This window comes from Ranitomeya variabilis, chromosome 2 (genome assembly GCF_051348905.1).
Source record: "Ranitomeya variabilis isolate aRanVar5 chromosome 2, aRanVar5.hap1, whole genome shotgun sequence".
In the NCBI taxonomy this organism is placed as follows: Eukaryota; Metazoa; Chordata; class Amphibia; order Anura; family Dendrobatidae; genus Ranitomeya; species Ranitomeya variabilis.
The window spans coordinates 963,349,811-963,366,227 of NC_135233.1; the positions used below are offsets into that span (position 1 = coordinate 963,349,811).

Here is a 16,417-nt window from a genome sequence, read left to right on the forward strand (position 1 = left end):
GAATCGATACTTGTGTGACCCCGGCCTAAAAGTAGACAAAGGGCTTCATGCAATATTGTTAGTGTAATAACACCAGAAAACTGATACAAATATTTTGACAGATCTGGACTTTTGTGGCAGCATCATTCATAAAAAGTGATGACTAGGGTTGAGCGACTTTCATTTTTTTAAGATCGAGTCGGGTTTTGCGAAACCCGACTTTGTCCAAAGTCGAGTCGAGTGAAGTCAGCCGATTATCGCGAAAAGTCGGGGATCGACCGAAACATGAAACCCAATGCAAGTCAATGGGGAAGCATAGTCGGCAGTGAGTGGAGGCCAGGAAAACACCTACAGTGCCCATTTTAATGCCAAAAACATCCATTCTTGTTTCTGAAGCTTGTCAATCTTAATTAACTTTATAATAATAGTTGGGCATTGGAAATTGGGGGTCATTTGGCAAAAGTTGTGGGGGGTAGGGCTGGTTCAATGTTTTAGTGGGCCTAGGAAATGTGGACTACGTCACGGCGGTGGAGCAGTGAGAGGTAAGTATTTCAACTTTGCAAGTGCTGTGATCCTGAGGAAGCAGGGAGGCCCACTCGTTCGCATTGGCACTGGCACAGGGCCCCTCAAAGTACGGTGGTGTGTTTGCACGGCGGGGGCGCCTCCCACCGGCAGCGACACTTTTGCGTACTCTGAGGGGCCCTGTGTGTTGTGAATTCTGTTCTCGAACTCCCTCCGGTGGTTATGAATGGTACTTTGGCGAGTTCTGTCCATGGACTCCCTCTGGTGGCTGTGAGTGGAGCTGCTGGTTCTGAGGTTTCTTCCTCAGCTGACCTCGTTTAGTTCTAGGCTGGCGGCTCTATTTAACTCCACTTAGATCGTTACTTGATGCCAGCTGTCAATGTCCTAGTACTGGTTCAGTTCTCTCTTGGATCTTTCAGATGACCTGTCTACTCCAGCAAAAGCTAAGTCCCTGCTAGCTTATTTGTTTACCACTGTTTTCTTGTCCAGCTTGCTATCATGATTCTGCCTTGCTAGCTGGAAGCTCTGGGATGCAGAGTGGCACCTCCACGCCGTGAGTCGGTGTGGGGTCTCTTTTGCACACTCTGCGTGTTTTTTTGGTAGTTTTTATGCTGACCGCAAAGATACCTTTTCTATCCTCAAGTCTGTTTAGTTAAGTCTGGCCTCCGTTGCTGAAACCTATTTCATTCCTGTGTTTGTGACTTCCATCTTAACTCACAGTCAATATGTGTGGGGGGCTGCCTTTCTCTTTGGGGAAATTTCTCTGAGGCAAGTTAGGCCTTATTTTCTATCTTTAGGGGTAGTTAGCTCTTAGGCTGTGAAGAGACGTCTAGGCAGAGTCAGGTACGCTCCACGGCTATTTCTAGTTGTTGTGATAGGATTAGGGGTTGCGGTCAGCAGAGCTCCCACTTCCCAGAGCTTGTCCTGTATTACTAGTTTGCTCATCAGGTCATTCCTAGTGCTCCTAACCACCAGGTCATCATAACACCTGTGCCTGTGACGTCGCCAACGAGTATGCCCCCCTACCTGTTGAAGAAACCTGCACTTTCATCTGCACCTTCCTCTTTGTCCCTGTGTAAGGCGGTATAGTATGTGGGAAGGGGAACCTGACATTCAGCAGGGTCAGATTGTGGCTGTGTAGCGTGCAAGGGGAATGTAGTGGTCTGGGTCAAAGTACCACAAGACTCATCTAGCACCGGCTGGGCAATGGGCAGGATGAGGCGGAAACACTGATATAGGCCCAAATAATAAAGTGGGTAAAATGCAGGTCAAAATTGGTAACAGGACTAACCAGGTGGCATTGCTTAGTTCAGTGGAGTAGAAAACCCAGGAGCGGCAGACAGACACCATTAGTAGGGCCGAACCACACTAGTAGGCCCTATGCAGTTTAATATTACAAATGAAGGCCGAAAGCCTGAAGATTAAAGGTCAGGAAAATAACACAGGACAACACCAAGGTGCGGCACACACCGTTACTAGGCCCAACCAAAGTAGTAGGCCAACTGCAGTTTAATTATTTAAAATGTAAGCCGAAAGCCTGAACATTGAATGTCAGGACAACAAAACAGGAGAAAACCCAGTAGTGTCAGACACCGTTTTAAGGGCCCAACCACACATTTTAAAAACAACTACTTAACGAGAGCTTTAAGATTGAAGCTCAGCTTTATACAGTGGAGGACAACACCATGGAGCGGCACACACCGTTAGTAGGCCCCAACCACCAATTTTTAAAAACAACTACTTAATGAGAGCCTGAAGGTTGAAGCTCAGACAAGGAAACCTGGAGGAGAACACCCAGGAGGAGGAGAACACCCAGGAGGAGGAGAACACCCAGGAGCGTCAGACACCGTTAGTAGGCCCCAACCACCAATTTTTACCAACAAATACTTAATGAGAGCCAGAAGGTTGAAGCTCAGCTTTATACAGTGGAGGACAACACCAGGGAGCGGCACACACCGTTACTAGGGCCCAACCAGAGTTGAAGGCCAAATGCAGTTTAATATCTGCTACTATAGGCCAAAAGCCAAAAGGTTGAAGCTCAGCTTTATACAGTGGAGGACAACACCAGGGAGCGGCAGACACCGTTTGTAGGCCCCAACCACCAATTTTTACCAACAAATACTTAATGAGAGCCAGAAGGTTGCAGCTCAGACAAGGAAACCTGGAGGAGAACTGTTATGATCTGGTGGCCTAGGAGCAGCATGGACGAGCTCTGGAGTAGGTGGCCTCTATACTGACCGCAGACCCTGTACTTAACACCGCAACTAGAAGTAGCCGTGGAATGTTCCTGTCACTCCCTAGACACCTCGTCACGGCCGGAGGACTAATTACGCCTAAAGAAAGAAACAGGAATACTATCTTGCCTCAGAGAAAATTCCCAAAGAAAAGACAGCCCCCCACAAATGTTGACTGTGAGAGGAGAGGGAAATTACAAACGCAGACTGAAAAACAGAATTTAGCAAAGGAGGCCACGCTACCTAGAAAGAAAAGACAGGACAGAGTACTGTGCGGTCAGTATTAAAGATACTACAAAAAATCCACCACAGAGGATACAAAAATCTCCACACCTAACTAAAGGCATGGAGGGTAAGTCTGTGACTCCAGAGCTACCAGCTTGGCTGAATAAATCCTTACACAGACAAAGCTGGACAAGAAAAAACATAGCAATTCACTGAACTATAAAGTCCACCGCATGTGGACTGCAAAAACAGAGCCAGGACTTATCTTTGATGATTTGGACAATGCAGCAGGAGAAACCAAGCAGAGAAGTGAATCCCCAGGAAAACAATGGACAACTGGCACTCACTAAAGAGCGAAGCCAGACTAAATAGCCTCGTCCAAAGTGGAAGCAGCTGATGACTGCTGTGAAGGACAAACAGCAGCACTACCATTTATAACCACCGGAGGGAGCCCAAGAGCAGAACCCACAACAGAATTCACAACAGAGAACATTCAGGAGGAGGAGAACACCCAGGAGGAGGAGAACACCCAGGAGGAGGAGAACACCCAGGAGCGTCAGACACCGTTAGTAGGCCCCAACCACCAATTTTTACCAACAAATACTTAATGAGAGCCAGAAGGTTGAAGCTCAGCTTTATACAGTGGAGGACAACACCAGGGAGCGGCACACACCGTTAGTAGGCCCCAACCACCAATTTTTACCAACAAATACTTAATGAGAGCCTGAAGGTTGAAGCTCAGACAAGGAAACCTGGAGGAGAACACCAAGGAGGAGGAGAACACCGTTACTAGGCCCCAACCCAAGTAGTATGGCAACTGTAGTGTTACATTTAAAAATACTTAATGAGAGCCTGAAGGTTGAAGCTCAGACAAGGAAACCTGGAGGAGAACACCAAGGAGGAGGAGAACACCGTTACTAGGCCCCAATCCAAGTAGTATGGCAACTGTAGTGTTACATTTAAAAATACTTAATGAGAGCCTGAAGGTTGAAGCTCAGACAAGGAAACCTGGAGGAGAACACCAAGGAGGAGGAGAACACCATTACTAGGCCCCAACCCAAGTATTATGGCAACTGTAGTGTTACATTTAATAATACTTAATGAGAGCCTGAAGGTTGAAGCTCAGACAAGGAAACCTGGAGGAGAACACCAAGGAGGAGGAGAACTGTTGTGAACTCTGTTTTCAGGCTCCCTCTTGTGGTCACTGGTGGTATGGTGTGACTTTTGCTTTGGGCTCCCCCTGGTGGCTTTGTTTGTTATCCTGCTGGTCTCTGGCTATCAGCTGGTTCGTTATCCTCTGGGAGGTTCCTATATAGCTCTGTTTTACTTCCACTTGTTGCCGGCTGTCGATGTAATCAGTGCTACTCAGATTCCTTCTGACTACCTTGCTCCCAGTCCATCCAGGACAAGCTAAGTTTTGTTTGCTCATTTTTTGATCAGCAGTGTTTATCATGTTTTCTTGTCCAGCTTGCTAAAATGTGATTCCCTCGCTTGCTGGATGCTCTAGTGGACTGAGTTTCTCCCCACACACCATTAGTTGGTGCGTGGGTTCTTGAAATCTCAGGATGGATATTTTGTAAGGGTTTTTTTTTTGATCGCATAGACCCCTGCTCTATTTTCTGCTTTCTAGTACTAGTGGGCCTCTTTTGCTGAATCTGATTTCATCCCTACGTATGTGCCTTCTTCTTACTTCACCGTTAATATTTGTTGGGGGCTTCTATATCTTTGGGGATTATTTCTCTGGAGGCAAGCGAGGTCTTTCTTTCTCTTTAGGGGTAGCTAGTTCCTCAGGCTGGCTCGAGGCGTCTAGGAATTTTTTAGGCACGTTCACCGGCTACCTCTATTTGTGTTGGATAGGTTCAGATTTGCGATCAGTCCAGTTACCATCTCCCTGGAGCTTGTCCTTAGTTTATTCACTTGCTGGTCTATTCGTGATCCTCAGCCACTAAGGATCATAACAGTACAGCCGGCCCATAAAGTGTTAATTGCATGGCAGAAGCAGGAGAAAATAAGCCTTGAGAATTTTTTTTTTTTTTTTTTTGCCATGTGTCTAGCTGCTGTGGCTGGCTTCTCTCCTCCTCTTAATCTTGGTGTGGCTCTGAGTTCAGCTGCTGACATGGATGTCCAGAGCTTGGCTTCCAGTCTGGATCATCTTGCTGCTAGGGTTCAAAGTATTCAGGATTTTGTTGTTCACAGTCCTATGTCAGAGCCTAGGATACCTATTCCGGAGTTGTTTTCTGGAGATAGATCTAGGTTCCTGAATTTTAGGGACAATTGTAAGTTGTTTCTTTCTTTGAAACCTCGTTCCTCTGGTGATGCCGTTCAGCAAGTTAAGATTATCATTTCCTTTTTGCGTGGTGACCCCCAAGATTGGGCCTTCGCATTGGCGCCAGGGGATCCTGCATTGCTTAGTGTAGATGCGTTTTTTCTAGCCCTTGGATTGCTCTATGAGGAACCTAATCTTGAGAACCAGGCTGAAAAAACGTTATTGGCCCTCTCGCAGGGGCAAGATGAAGCAGAGGTGTACTGCCAGAAATTTCAGAAATGGTCGGTGCTTACTCAGTGGAATGAGTGTGCCCTGGCTGCAAATTTCAGAGAAGGTCTTTCTGAAGCCATTAAGAATGTCATGGTGGGGTTCCCTACGCCTGCAGGTCTGAATGAGTCAATGACTCTGGCCATTCAGATTGATCGGCGTTTGCAGGAGCGCAAACCCGTGCACCATTTGGCGGTGTCTTCTGAACAGACACCTGAATCTATGCAATGTGACAGAATTCTGACCAGAAGTGAACGGCAAAATTATAGACGGCAAAATGGGTTGTGCTTTTACTGTGGTGACTCAGCTCATGTTATCTCAGCATGCTCTAAGCGCAAAAAAAAGGTTGATAAATCTGTCACCATTGGTACTTTACAGCCTAAGTTCATTTTGTCTGTTACCCTGATTTGTTCCCTGTCATCTTACCCGGTTAATGCTTTTGTAGATTCAGGTGCCGCCCTGAGTCTGATGGATTGGTCATTTGCCAGGCGCTGTGGTTTTGATTTGGAGCCTTTAAAATTCCCTTTTCCACTAAGGGGAATTGATTCTACACCATTGGCTACGAATAGACCCCAGTACTGGACACAAGTGACCATGTGCATGACTCCTGTTCATCAGGAGGTGATTCGCTTTCTTGTACTGCATAATTTGCATGATGTCGTCGTGTTGGGTCTGCCATGGTTGCAGACTCATAATCCAGTCCTGGATTGGAAAGCTATGTCGGTGTCAAGTTGGGGTTGTCAGGGAATTCATGGTGACGCTCCTGTGGTGTCAATTGCTTCGTCCACTCCTTCGGAAGTCCCTACGTTTTTGTCAGACTACCAGGATGTATTTGAGGAGCCCAAACTCAATTCTCTACCTCCTCATAGGGACTGTGATTGTGCTATAGATTTGATTCCTGGTAGTAAGTTTCCTAAGGGACGACTTTTCAATTTATCTGTGCCGGAGCATGCTGCCATGCGGAGTTGTATAAAGGAGTCTTTAGAGAAGGGACATATTCGCCCATCCTCATCCCCTCTTGGTGCAGGATTCTTTTTTGTGGCTAAAAAGGATGGTTCCCTGAGACCCTGTATTGATTATCGCCTTTTGAATAAAATCACGGTCAAATTTCAGTATCCTTTGCCATTGTTAACTGATTTGTTTGCTCGCATTAGGGGGTCTAGTTGGTTCACCAAGATAGATCTTCGTGGTGCGTATAACCTTGTGCGTATAAAACAGGGTGATGAATGGAAAACTGCATTTAATACGCCTGAAGGCCATTTTGAGTACTTGGTGATGCCTTTTGGACTTTCTAATGCTCCTTCCTTCAGTCTTTCAGTCCTTTATGCATGACATCTTCCGTGAATATCTGGATAAGTTTATGATTGTGTATCTGGATGATATTCTGTTTTTTTCGGATGATTGGGAGTCTCATGTTAAGCAGGTTAGGATGGTCTTTCAGGTCCTGAGTGACAATGCTTTATTTGTGAAGGGCTCAAAATGTCTTTTTGGAGTCCAGAAGATTTCTTTTTTGCGTTTCATTTTTTCTCCTTCTACTAATGAGATGGACCCAGTCAAGGTTCAGGCTATTTATGACTGGACGCAGCCTACATCTGTTAAGAGTCTTCAGAAGTTCTTGGGTTTTGCTAATTTTTACCGTCGCTTCATAGCTAATTTTTCTGGCGTTGTTAAGCCTTTGACGGATTTGACCAAGAAGGGTTCTGATGTGACTAATTTGTCTTCTGCGGCTGTGGAGGCCTTTCGGGAGCTGAAGCGTCGGTTTTCTTCGGCTCCAGTCTTATGTCAGCCAGATGTCTCACTTCCCTTCCAGGTGGAGGTTGATGCTTCCGAGATTGGAGCGGGGGCTGTTTTGTCGCAGAGAAGCCCCGATGGCTCTGTGATGAAGCCATGTGCTTTCTTTTCAAGAAAGTTTTCGCCTGCCGAGCGGAATTATGATGTCGGTAATCGGGAGCTGTTGGCTATGAAGTGGGCATTTGAGGAGTGGCGACATTGGCTCGAGGGAGCTAAACATCGTGTGGTGGTCTTGACTGATCACAAGAATTTAATTTATCTCGAGTCGGCCAAGCGGCTGAATCCCAGACAGGCTCGTTGGTCGTTGTTTTTCTCTCGTTTTGATTTCATGGTCTCGTACCTGCCGGGTTCGAAGAATGTGAAGGCTGATGCTGTTTCTAGGAGTTTTGTGCCTGACTCTCCTGGAGATTCAGAGCCGGCTGGTATCCTTAGAGAAGGGGTGATTTTGTCTGCCATCTCCCCAGATTTGCGACGTGTGCTGCAAGAGTTTCAGGCGGATAGACCTGACCGCTGTCCACCGGAGAGACTGTTTGTCCCGGATAGATGGACCAACAGAGTCATCTACGAGGTTCATTCTTCGGTGTTGGCGGGCCATCCTGGAATATTTGGTACCAGAGACTTGGTGGCCAGGTCTTTTTGGTGGCCTTCCTTGTCGCGGGATGTGCGTTCCTTTGTGCAGTCTTGTGGAATTTGTGCTCCGGCGAAGCCTTGCTGTTCTCATGCCAGTGGTTTGCTGTTACCTTTGCCTGTCCCGAAGAGGCCTTGGACGCACATTTCCATGGATTTTATTTCAGATCTCCCTGTCTCTCAGAGAATGTCTGTCAGTCTGTCATCTGGGTGGTGTGTGATCGTTTTTCTAAGATGGTCCATTTGGTGCCCTTGCCTAAGTTGCCTTCCTCCTCCGAGTTGGTTCCACTGTTTTTTCAAAATGTGGTTCGTTTGCACGGGATTCCTGAGAACATTGTTTCTGACAGTGGATCCCAGTTTGTGTCTAGATTTTGGCGGACCTTTTGTGCTAAGTTGGGCATTGAATTGTCTTTTTCGTCGGCCTTCCATCCTCAGACGAATGGCCAAACCGAGCGAACTAATCAGACCTTGGAGACTTATTTAAGATGTTTTGTTTCTGCTGACCAGGACGACTGGGTTACTTTTTTGCCGTTGGCCGAGTTTGCCCTTAATAATCGGGCTAGTTCTGCTACTTTGGTTTCTCCTTTTTTTTGTAATTCGGGGTTTCATCCTCGTTTTTCCTCGGGTCAGGTGGAGCCTTCTGATTGTCCTGGAGTGGATGGTGTGGTGGATAGGTTGCATCAGATTTGGAATCATGTGGTGGACAATTTGAAGTTGTCACAAGAGAAGGCTCAGCTCTTTGCCAACCGCCGTCGCTGTGTGGGTCCCCGACTTCGCGTTGGGGACTTGTTGTGGTTGTCTTCTCGCTTCGTTCCTATGAAGGTCTCCTCTCCTAAGTTCAAGCCTTGGTTTATCGGTCCTTATAAGATTCTGGAAGTCTTTGGCCCTGTGTCATTCCGTCTGGACCTCCCGGCATCATTTGCTATTCATAATGTGTTCCATCGCTCGTTGTTGCGGAGGTATGTGGTACCTGTGGTTCCTCCGGTTGAGCCTCCTGCCTCGGTGCTGGTTGAGGGAGAATTGGAATACGTAGTGGAGAAGATCTTGGATTCTCGTTTTTCTAGACGGAGGCTCCAGTATTTGGTCAAGAAGAAGGGCTATGGTCAGGAGGATAATTCTTGGGTTGTCGCTTCTGATGTTCATGCGGCCGATTTGGTTCGTGCCTTCCATGTGGCTCATCCTGATCGCCCTGGGGGTTTTCATGAGGGTTCGGTGACCCGTCCTTAAGGGGGGGGGGTACTGTTGTGAACTCTGTTTTCAGGCTCCCTCTTGTGGTCACTGGTGGTATGGTGTCACTTTTGCTTTGGGCTCCCCCTGGTGGCTTTGTTTGTTATCCTGCTGGTCTCTGGCTATCAGCTGGTTCGTTATCCTCTGGGAGGTTCCTATATAGCTCTGTTTTACTTCCACTTGTTGCCGGCTGTCGATGTAATCAGTGCTACTCAGATTCCTTCTGACTACCTTGCTCCCAGTCCATCCAGGACAAGCTAAGTTTTGTTTTGCTCATTTTTTGATCAGCAGTGTTTATCATGTTTTCTTGTCCAGCTTGCTAAAATGTGATTCCCTTGCTTGCTGGATGCTCTAGTGGACTGAGTTTCTCCCCACACACCATTAGTTGGTGCGTGGGTTCTTGAAATCTCAGGATGGATATTTTGTAAGGGTTTTTTTTTGATCGCATAGACCCCTGCTCTATTTTCTGCTTTCTAGTACTAGTGGGCCTCTTTTGCTGAATCTGATTTCATCCCTACATATGTGCCTTCTTCTTACTTCACCGTTAATATTTGTTGGGGGCTTCTATATCTTTGGGGATTATTTCTCTGGAGGCAAGCGAGGTCTTTCTTTCTCTTTAGGGGTAGCTAGTTCCTCAGGCTGGCTCGAGACGTCTAGGAGTTTTTTAGGCACGTTCACTGGCTACCTCTATTTGTGTTGGATAGGTTCAGATTTGCGATCAGTCCAGTTACCATCTCCCTGGAGCTTGTCCTTAGTTTATTCACTTGCTGGTCTATTCGTGATCCTCAGCCACTAAGGATCATAACAGAGAACACCGTTACTAGGCCCCAACCCAAGTAGTATGGCAACTGTAGTGTTACATTTAAAAATACTTAATGAGAGCCTGAAGGTTGAAGCTCAGACAAGGAAACCTGGAGGAGAACACCAAGGAGGAGGAGAACACCGTTACTAGGCCCCAACCCAAGTAGTATGGCAACTGTAGTGTTACATTTAAAAATACTTAATGAGAGCCTGAAGGTTGAAGCTCAGACAAGGAAACCTGGAGGAGAACACCAAGGAGGAGGAGAACACCGTTACTAGGCCCCAACCCAAGTAGTATGGCAACTGTAGTGTTACATTTAAAAATACTTAATGAGAGCCTGAAGGTTGAAGCTCAGACAAGGAAACCTGGAGGAGAACACCAAGGAGGAGGAGAACACCGTTACTAGGCCCCAACCCAAGTAGTATGGCAACTGTAGTGTTACATTTAAAAATACTTAATGAGAGCCTGAAGGTTGAAGCTCAGACAAGGAACCCTGGAGGATAACACCAAGGAGGAGGAGAACACCAAGGAGGAGGAGAACACCCAGGAGTGGCAGACATCACTAGTAGGCCCCAACCAAACTAGTAGCCCAAATGCAGTTTCCTATTTTTTAAAAAAGCCCGAAAACCTGAATTGAGGACAATTTTAATTAGGGACTGCAGACAGACTTAGTAGGCTGTCCCCTGTGGACCATGCATCCACCACATTAACCCATTGCGCCGTAATGGACACGTAACCTTCCGTGGCCATGCCTACAGGTCCATGCGTCTGTTGTCAGGTGCACCTTTGTACTTACAGATTGCCAGAGTGCATGGACAATGCGGTCTTTTACATGCTGGTGGAGGGTTGGGATGGCTTTTCTCGCAAAAGAAGTGTCGACTGGTTAGCTTGTAGCGTGGTACAGCGTAGTCCATCATGGCTTTATTAATATTAAATAAAATATATAAATAGGCTCTATGAACTTTTAAATAGGTTCCAGGGGTACACGGGCAGCATTAGTGTGGTCAGTGGAGGACTATTGGAAGGAGGGACCGCAGACAGACTTAGTACGCCTACAATTAAAAAAAGTGGCTATATGCACTTTAAAATAGGTTCCAGGGGTGCACGGGCAGCATTGGTGTGGTCAGCGGAGGACGATTGCAAGGAGGGACCGCAGACAGGCTTACTGGGCCTAAAATAAATAAAAATAGGCTCTATGCAGTTTTAAATAGGTTACATGGGTACACAGGCAGCATTGGTGTGGTCAGCGGAGGACGATTGCAAGGAGTGTCTGACACAGTTAGTACTCCCAAAAAATTAATAGATGTTAATGTCTCGCAAAACATCAAAACAAAAAAACAAAAGTGTGGCATACTTAGGTACAGGGGTGGGCTCCTCTGCTGAGTTTCAGACATAGTAATTTGGTACTAAGTATTTACTGGTGTCAATATAGGACACTGACCCAGACTATTTTAACTAGCATCATAGATGTCAACAAATTGGTATTGTCAGTGCCTGGCATTGAATGATGTCAGCGCATAGACTAAACATTGGTGGAGCTGTGAGATAATTTTGCACGTGGTAGAGCACAGTTTGAGCTGGGGGGGGGGGTGAACTCTCTTGTGGCCGGCGGCACCGTCCCAGGGCCCCTCATGTTACAACGGTGTGTCTGACGTTGGGTGCGCGCCACCACCGGTAGAGACACTTTATTGTACTATGAGGGACCCAGTGGCAGTGCCGTCGACCAAAAGCGGGCACACCCACCTCTTCAGACAAACGGCACTCTAACGGATGCTTGCGCCAAGTGGCGAGACCACGGCCCCGTGGGGGGAGTTTTCCCATTGAGGGAGGTGTAAACATGTCGTATGCTGGACAAACAGCTGCTGCAAATTAAGAGATTGGAACACTCAGTAAGACCAGTCCACAAGCAAGACCTTTTTATAGGAAAGCTAGGTGTCAGCCGGGAAAGGTGGGGCAAAATAATTTGAAATCCAGGAGTGGTTCATTTTAATGAAGGTTAGATCATCCACATTTTGGGTAGCCAGACGAGTCCTTTTTTCGGTTAATATTGAACCAGCAGCACTGAATACTCTTTCTGATAGCACACTAGCTGCTGGGCAAGCAAGCTCCTGCAATGCATATTCTGCCAATTCAGGCCAGGTGTCTAATTTGGATGCCCAGTCATCAAATGGGAATGATGGTTGAGGGAGAACATCGATAAGGGATGAAAAATAGTTAGTAACCATACTGGACAAATGTTGTCTCCTGTCACTTTGAATAGATGCTGCAGTATCTGTCCTGTCTGCGGTCATTGCGAAATCACTCCACAACCTGGTCAGAAAACCCCTCAGTCCAACGCCACTTCTGATTTGTGCACCTCTAACACCTCTGCCCTGTAGCCCCCTGCAGCTCGTGTGAGAACCATCACCGGCGCTGTGTGCTGGGAATGCCTGAATTAAACGGTCTACAAGAGTTGCTTGTTTGGTTGCTAATATTTGTTCGAGGTTCTCATGTGGCATAATATTTTGCAATTTGCCTTTATAGCGAGGGTCAAGGATGCAGGCCAACCAGTAATCGTCATCGGTCATCATTTTAATAATGCGTGGGTCCCTTTTGAGGATACGTAAGGCATAATCCGCCATGTGGGCCAAAGTTCCAGTTGTCAAATCTGCGGTTGTGCTGGTTTGAGGGGCAGTTACAGGCAAATCTACATCACTTGTCTCCCTTAAAAAACCAGAACCCGGCCTTGCAACGCCACTAATTTCTGTTGGCCCAGGAGAAGCTTCCTCATTAAAAAAGTACTCATCTCCATCATCCTCCTCGTCCTCCTCCTCCTCTTCGCCCGCTACCGCGTCCTCTACACGGCCCTGACCAGACAATGGCTGACTGTCATCAAGGCTTTCCTCTTCCTCGGTTGCAGACGCCTGCTCCTTTATGTGCGTCAAACTTTGCATCAGCAGACGCATTAGGGGGATGCTCATGCTTATTATGGCGTTGTCTGCACTAACCAGCCGTGTGCATTCCTCAAAACACTGAAGGACTTGACACAGGTCTTGTAGCTTCGACCACTGCACACCTGACAACTCCATGTCTGCCATCCAGCTGCCTGCCCGTGTATCCTCCCACAAATACATAACAGCACGCCTCTGTTCGCACAGTCTCTGAAGCATGTCCAGTGTGGAGTTCCACCTTGTTGCAACGTCGATGATTAGGCGATGCTGGGGAAGGTTCAAAGACCGCTGATAGTTCTGCATACGGCTGGAGTGTACGGGCGAACGGCGGATATGCGAGCAAAGTCTGCGCACTTTGAGGAGCAGGTCGGGTAAACCCGGATAACTTTTCAGGAAGCACTGCACCACCAGGTTTAAGGTGTGAGCCAGGCAAGGAATGTGTTTCAGTTGGGAAAGGGCTATGGCAGAACTTTTATTAAATATTATTATAAAATAACACCACCCCAGTGTTTCTCCCAGCAAAAAATATTGCTAAAAATTAGCCAAGGTGACCACCTAGCAAATACCCTACAATAAACTAACTGTTACCTGCCTTGCTGTGGAGGTTGGCACCCTAGATACGCTTTTTTGGCGCCCCCACTCACCGTGGACTAACCCTCACTGCCCTTTCTCACCCTATTTACAAAGGTGGGAAAACAATATATAATAGAACAGAAATGAAAAAAGCAAAAAAAATGTTTTGGTCACACCAAACAATATATAAAAAATAAATATAATCAAAATAGCAAAAATAAGGGGGGAGGGAGCAAGACAGGACACTATAGACAGACTAGATAATGCACATAGATGAGGACTTATAAAATCAATAGTCCATACAGAATATACTGTTGCTATATACAATGGTAAAGATGGGGATCACTTATCCTGATATTGTATGCCTCTGTATGCCTCAACGCGTTTCCCCGTGGTGCGGTTCATCAGGAGGCCCATCATATGTGTCAGATACCAGATGCCATGGATAGAAAAGCATAACTGGACTATTGATTTTATATGTCCTCATCTATGGGCATTATCTAGTCTGTTAGGCTATCTTTGGTGACACTCTGGATGATTTAGTATTGTATGGGTGCTTTCCTGTTCCTCTCTTTTTTTGTTGGTTTTTTTGATACTGGTTTATTGCCGTAATGATATGGCAAACCTGGCAATATACTCAATATTGTGAGTTATCATTTTGCAGTCATTCTGGTGAAAATTTAAATTATATATGACTGTATATTGTCCTGTCTTGCTCCCTCCCCCCTTATTTTTGCTATTTTGATTATATTTATTTTTTATATATTGTTTGGTGTGACCAAAAAATTTGTTTTGCTTTTTTCATTTCTGTTCTATTATATATTGTTTTCCCACCTTTGTAAATAGGGTGAGAAAGGGCAGTGAGGGTTAGTCCACAGTGAGTGGGGGCGCCAAAAAAGCGTATCTAGGGTGCCAACCTCCACAGCAAGGCAGGTAACAGTTAGTTTATTGTAGGGTATTTGCTAGGTGGTCACCTTGGCTAATTTTTAGCAATATTTTTTGCCTGGAGAAACACTGGGGTGGTGTTATTTTATAATAATATTTAATAAAAGTTGTGTTTTAAGGGGATATATGTTCACAATGTTGTTTAAAGTTCCCGCTATGAATCTGAAATGTTAGATGAAAGGGCTATGGCAGCCATGAAATTCCTTCCGTTATCACTCACTACCTTGCCTGCCTCAAGATGTACAGTGCCCAGCCATGACTGAGTTTCTTTCTGCAAGAACTCGGACAGAACTTCCGCTGTGTGTCTGTTGTCGCCCAAACACTTCATTGCCAATACAGCCTGCTGACGCTTGCCACTAGCTGTCGCATAATGGAACACCTGGTGTGCAACAGTGGCAGCTGCGGATGGAGTGGTTGTGCGACTGCGGTCTGTGGACGAGCTCTCGCTTCTGCAGGAGGACAAGGAAGAGGAGGAGGGGGGGCGAACGCCTACAGCCAACTGTTTCCTAGACCGTGGGCTAGGCAGAACTGTCCCAATATTGCTGTCCCCTGTGGACCCTGCATTCACCCAGTGTGCCGTGATGGACACGTAACGTCCCTGGCCATGCCTACTGGTCCATGCATCTGTTGTCAGGTGCACCTTTGTAGTCACAGATTGCCTGAGTGCATGGACGATGCGGTCTTTAACATGCTGTTGGAGGGCTGGGATGGCTTTTCTAGAAAAGAAGTGTCGACTGGGTAGCTCGTAGCGTGGTACAGCGTAGTCCATCAGCGCTTTGAAAGCTTTGCTTTCAACTAACCGGTAGGGCATCATCTCTAATGAGATTAGTCTAGCAATGTGGGCGTTCAAACCCTGTGTACGCGGATGCGAGGATGAGTACTTCCTTTTCCTAACAAGAGTCTCATGTAGGGTGAGCTGGACTGGAGAGCTGGAGATCGTGGAACTAGCGGTGGTGCCGGTGGACATGGCAGACTGAGAGAGGGTTGGAGATGGTATTCTTGCCGGTGCCCTACATGCAGTGTTTCCTACTACGAACCTGGTGATTCCCTGACTGCTTTGGCCTGGAGACGAAAGCTGCACAGATACTGCAGGTGGTGCGGGAAATGGTGGGCTTACAGTGAGGGAAGGGATGTAGCGTTGCTGACTAGCTTCATTGGCCGAGGGTGCTGCAACCTTTAGGGACGTTTGGTATTTTGTCCAGGCTTGCAAATGCATGGTGGTTAAATGTCTATGCATGCAACTTGTATTTAGACTTTTAAGATTCTGACCTCTGCTTAAGGTAGTTGAACATTTTTGACAGATGACTTTGCGCTGATCATTTGGATGTTGTTTAAAAAAATGCCAGACTGCACTCTTTCTACTATCGGATACCTTTTCAGGCATTGCAGACTGAGCTTCTTTAACCGGATGGCCACACTGTCCTCCAGCTGGTTTTGGTTTTGCCACGCGTTTTTGGCCAGATACGGGCCTGGCAGATGGAACCTGCTGTGATGTTGATGCCTGCTGCGGTTCCTCCTCCTCCGCTTCAGAACTACTGCCGCCTGCACCCTGTTCCCCCAATGGCTGCCAATCGGGGTCAACAACTGGGTCATCTATGACCTCCTCTTCTATCTCGTGTGCAACTTCGTCTGTCACCGTGTAAACCGGTGGTATAGCGTTCGTGACGGGGTACCATAGTCTCAGCTGGGTTTGATTCTGTCTCAGTACACTGCAAGGGCAATGTTCTGGTCTGAGTCAAAGGAACAGCATTGTAATCTGGCTGTGGCTGTGCATCAGTGCACTCCATGTCCGATTCAACTTCTAATGGGCATGGCCTGTTAACTGTTTCACTGTCTAACCCAGGAACGGTATGTGTAAAGAGCTCCATGGAGTAACCCGTTGTGTCTCCTGACGCATCCTTCTCTCTTGTTCTGGGTGAAGAAGACAAGGAAGCGACTTGTCCCTGACCGTGAACATCCACTAGCGACGCGCTGCTTTTACATTTAGCACTTTCAGAAGAGGAGGCAAAAGAGCTAGAGGCTGAGTCAG

At 46.8% G+C, this 16,417-nt stretch overlaps 1 protein-coding gene across 1 annotated transcript in view; it reads right to left on the reverse strand.

The window, feature by feature from the left end:
* The window catches only part of LOC143804012 (phospholipid scramblase family member 5-like), a 163,993-nt gene that overhangs the window by 1,605 nt on the left and 145,971 nt on the right, over positions 1 to 16,417 (reverse strand). The window lies entirely within an intron of this gene.